Here is a 6,000-nt window from a genome sequence, read left to right as displayed (position 1 = left end):
CTTTAAATATTTTAGATACTACAAGTAATGGGAGCGCAATCAAGTCGTGCTCAAGAAAAACCCGAGATGCAATATTATATTATATATGTATTACTATACCTTTTCATACATTTTTATACATGATGCAATTAGTAAGCAACGGAAACTTTTTGAAAGGATTGTGTCATTTTCAACTACATGCAAAGGTGAGCCTTCAACCTCCTACTACCGAAATATTAGCCAATTTAGAAAAAAATTATTGCTTAATATTTGTACATAATTTATCATAAAAATTTGCCAGGGTTATCTATATAACCCATTGCCGATGTATTTAGTAGAACTCTCACGGTCCATTGTTTTTTAAAGATCGGACCGGACTGATACATTTTAACTAAGACTAAACTAGACTAGACTGATAAAATAAAAGATGAAATCAGACTAGGTCGGACTGTATCATTTAAAATTTACTAGAAAAGACCAAGACCGGACTGACATTTAAAAATAAGACGAAAAATAATAATAAACCATTCTGTACCTTACTTTTATATACATTTTGAATAAATAATAATTTTCTCAAAGCACAGACTATTTTATATTTAAATTAAAATTAAACAATAATTTTTTATAGATAAAACTGTTTCAAGATTTAAATTAAAGTCTCTAAATATATTATTATATTAAATATATACAATTTGTTTTGAAGTTATAAAAATCCAACTAAAGCCCCCTCAATAAGCTATGTAAAATAATTGTATAAGTAGGTACTAACTACTAGATTATATATTTTCTCTTATGGATTGAGAATAATATATATAATATATATATAATATATCATTTAAAATAATTACTTACCAAATGGAAATTGTATTAATGATCTTTCACTAACTACATTAAGACGTACAATTTTCAAAATAAAATATAGAACTATATAATTATAGAACTGTCCACAATATATATTGTACACATTTAGAAATAATACAGATGTCAAATAAGATAATTCACAATTATTAACTCGAATTCTATTTCTGTATCTATATTCTATTATAAGTAAATATTATGTCACTAATAAAACCATACAGAAACGCGACGATCAATTTTAGTGTCTCAAAACATTATAATCAGAGATAAAATAACATATTATGTTGGGTACTATTACACTATATAATGTACCTATATAGATAATAATATTATATAGTTATATTTATATAATTTATAAATAAATTATATTATAATTTCATAATAAATTTATATATAATTAATATAATTAATTATATTATAATTATATATTTATATATTTATATATAGATAAATCATATTAAATTATTATTCAAAATTAAAACCATTATTATCTTATTAAACTGAATGCGGACGGACCAGACTGGACGGATTTTTTTTATTTTAGAAAAGGGGACCGATCTAGACTAGATTATGCAAAGCTCTAGTATCTTGTACTAAAAGAATAATTATGACCAAAATTATTATCTTATGAAATATGGTTAATACATTTGAAATACGTGGTAGAAAATATACTGAACCCCCCTCCGAAAAAAATGTTTCTAGGCATGCCCCAGACTACAGGCATACTCTACATATATTACATACGTACACCATCACTATTATCTGATGGCAAACTATACTACAGCGTGAAATTATATGTTATATTATTATATTTAAGATTGCATGCACATTTTTAAACTCAAATTTAAAAACCTGCCACTAACAGTACGACATCATCTTCGTGGAAATCACAAATACGACTCGACGTCATCTTCCTGGAATACTGTAGACACGCGTTACCGGATGCAGGGCGTTACGCAATTCATATCCTGCAGCCCTATACATATAAAATCAGTTTAATCCATTTAATACTGCTGTTCACTTACAACGATTCAACGAATCGTCTCTTTAAATATGATAAATTACATTTCGATTCGTATCGTAACACCAAATTCCGTAAACAGTTTTCAGAAGAACTGTGCGATTTATCCTCTCCTATTTCCCTCCACCAAAACACTATTATCTCGATCATTATATTCTTTGATTTCTCTCGTTGTACATTCTTAACGTCCCGTTTGACTCTATCGAGTTCTGGTTGCTCAAAACCGTTTGAAGACACAAATAAAGCAATAGCGTTTCAATAATTCACTACAGATAAAAGAGTATAACGCGTTGGAAAATTTTATCAATCGTTCACACTGCGTCACAGATCCGAGAATAACACGTTTGTATCAAGCCTGAGGGGATAAAATTGTAACAAAAATTATAATATTTTAATAAGTTATGGGACGCTTAGTCCCAGGCTCATGCTTAGTAATCATACAAGAGAGAGGTTCAAATTTAATATGTTATTTCAGGTAAAGTATCAATAAAAAAAATACACGTTGGAGTGTCCGTTAGAAAATATAAAAAAATCAAAATTAAAAATATCAATCAATATATCAATATATCGTCAAAAATATCAAGATCGAAAATCAATGAATGTCAACAAACGTACTAAACACCTTGAAAAGCTGACTTGTCAATGAAAATGCGTTCTATTGATGGCTGCGTTCACAACAATAATCGGCAGTAGGTGGAAAATACCCGAAAATTAAATAGAAAAAGAATAAAAAATTGGCACTGTTAAAACAAAAATAGACAACTGCAGTGTAGTTACTACACGTATACATGTATATGAATTTTTTAGTCAGTTTAATTTTTATAGAATGAGGAATAGGTATATTCATAGTAAAATGTATATAAAAATATTCTCAGTTGGGGAGGGTTAGAACCCCTAATCCCTCCTCTCTTGCGTACGAGCCTGCTTACTCCAAACAACTATCCATGTCACAGCTTTCAGATTTGTTCCAACGACTTCATGTTCTGACACGGCAGTGTTTTTCTATCGTCAATGCGAGCAATATAACTCAAACCTTTATAAATCGAATTTACAACTTTTTTTTGTCCCGGACCTATTCCAGTAAACGAGGTTCCATTGTATATATTTATATGCAGTGTGAGCATTTTAATTCTATTTTTTTTATTAATTTTATGTCAACGCGCAAGTTGATTCCATAGAACTACAAGTTTTCTACAAAGGGGCTAATGATCAAAATTTTGATCCGGTGTTTTGACGTAAAAATGAAAAGGGAAAAAAATAACAGAACCGGAAAATCATAATAAACGTTCCACTGCCATTTTAAACATTTTAATTTTGTTTTACTAAAACGACTCGTATATCATAAAGCTTTTATCCGTATAATAGGATTATGTGTTCTTTCGGCGTTTCGAAAAAAAAATCCCTTCACGTATCTCTATTACTTTTACGAACACCATAAATACAAACATGCACGTATAGATCGGGTAACGCCACAGCAGTGTACATCCTTCGTGTACGCGTCACATGGTTACCTAAACTGATTATGCAATGGAAATGTATTATATAACATTAGAGTGTTGCTTTTCTTATTAAATTTATTTATTTTTTTCAAAACTATTAAATGCATCTGTACCAATATAATGAAAACGTTTTATCGAATAAAAATAATAAGCAATAAATTTTTGCAGACATTTTTAGTAAACTCATAGCTGGTAACTGGTAATTTCTTCATTTCCCGTGTTGCACGGGCTGTATAACTTCGTGGCTTTATATCAATTGCGCCGAAAATCGCAGGTAAAGAAAGAAAAATTATGGGATGGAAATAAAGTATACATCTATTGCACCGCGGTTAAAAAGGTATAAAAAGTATAAAAAGGGTATAATTTATAGGTATAAATCTATTTCACCGATCAATATTCGAGTTAATACATTTTACGACTACCTCATTGATACATATATTGATGAAAATACAACTTTTCCTTCGTATCTTTGGTCATCATGTAACATATCAGGCAAAAGAACAACAAATGCCTGTGAGACATTTCACTCACCGTTTGGAAAATATTTTTATTCACCCCATCCAAATATTTTTGTTTTTTATAAAGTTTTAAAAATAATGTAACGCAACAATCATAATAAGTATTCTCTTAGTTATCACAAATAGACCAAACTCTAAATTTATGACAAAAAAATAAATAGTAAAATAGACGTAACTAATTTTAATATTAGACTTAATAACTTTTCAAAATTTGTAGGATTAGTGTAAATATATATATTATAATATTAGTGGAAATACTAAGTATGTAAAATGATAAGTTTGATTTTAATTTTAATTTTTGTTTTTAGCCATTATGATTTTTACTTGTATTGTATAGTTGTTATACCGGCGCAACAGATGTATATCTTTTAAATATACCCTTTTTATACCGGCGCAATAGATGTATACTATACAGGTAGTGTCCCAAATGCGGCGCAATTGACGAATATCGAACTCCGTGTAGGTACAATACGAGTTTATTGTACCTACATGGAAAAAAATATATGGTAGCGTGATTATAAGTTTTACGTACCTATACATACGCATACAAACTATTACGTTCACTGTGTGGACGGAAGGAACCATACAAAATGGAAAAAATACCAGTGGGTAAGTATTGACAACAGGTTAAATGCTCAATAAAATATTCCCTGCTTGACCACAGCACGCAATAGCACAAATAGAAAAATTCGTGAAATTATTGGTTCAGTTATTAATCAGTCCTCGATCAATATAAAACTCACGAAACGACCCTGTAGCGCAAATAGCCAACATATATATGTATATATATAAGTACGGAATGATTTATCGTTTCTTACGTTTTTCGTCGATTTATTGTACTTGAGAGCTACAATACAACCGTACGTATACGCGTGCAACTAACCTGACTATAAAGTCGTATGTTATATGTGTATGATGTGCAAGATGATAAACATGCTAACCCTTATTCACACGTTTATAAGCGACATTTAAAATGAGAAAATGTGGCACCCCGTTTACCATTACAGTACATACGTATTTACATACATTTACGGCTATGTATCATATATCAATTATAAATAAAAACCAGATTTATATGCATTTTAAATTGTGAAATATGCATGCAAACGTGCACTAAAAAAGTCATAATATGGAAGAAAAAATGCAAAACATGCAAAATTAAATTTCTTTTTTTACAAATTTCATAAATAAAAAGTAAGATATATAAATATGCAATATAAAAATGTAATTTGTTAAATTGTAATTTAATTTTAAATTATTGATACATTGTAAAAAATATTTTATTAAAATTAAATAGTGGATACATTGGTGATATAAATAGGAAAAAGTACGAAAAATGTAATGTAATATGTTAATTGAAAAAACAATAAGTTATCAAAGTATGTTCCATGTTTATTTCTGTGAAATTATGACTGTGATCTGTAAGAATGTAGTGAAATGTAATTTGGATATAACTCAAATTACACAGCTTATAAACGATTCTCATTTTGTTGAATCTATGAACGAGAAAGATGGAAAAACTTGGATGGCATTTATTCTTATTGCAAGAACTTTCTAGGCAACAAAAAAGCAGAAAACTATATTTAATTAGTTGAAACAATGCTTAAGAACCTGAAAGATCTTGATTGTAATGTGAGCATAAAGGTTCATTACTTACACAGCCATTTAGACAAATTTCCTGAAAATCTTGGCAATGTCAGTGAAGAACAAAGTGAGCGATTTCGCCAGGACTTAAAAATAATGGAAAATTGATACCAAGACGCATGGAATACTCATATGATGGCAAATTACCTACAATTGAAATCTGCAAAGAAACTGTACTAATAAAACTCATTCAAGAGTTTCAAAGAAAAAAAGTTTTCACGGCGATACAAAATACATTTTTCATTTATATAGATAACACTTTTCTGATAAATATTTTTAAATGTGATATTTTTAATTTTAAATAATATAAAGCATGTTTTTTCAATTAATTAAAATGGTTTGTATAATTTAATAAATAAAAAAATTATATATTAACAACAATATATTAAGTCTAATTTAATGTACAACCGTTAATAATGGAAGTGTGATATCTCAAAAACAAGAGCTAATAGTCAAAAATAAATTCCATATTTGATTCAGC

The sequence above is a fragment of the Sipha flava genome, unplaced genomic scaffold (assembly GCF_003268045.1).
Source record: "Sipha flava isolate LNK unplaced genomic scaffold, YSA_version1 23_pilon_pilon, whole genome shotgun sequence".
In the NCBI taxonomy this organism is placed as follows: domain Eukaryota; kingdom Metazoa; phylum Arthropoda; class Insecta; order Hemiptera; family Aphididae; genus Sipha; species Sipha flava.
The sequence above is the reverse complement of the archived record's forward strand: the minus strand, read 5'-3'. Positions refer to the sequence as shown.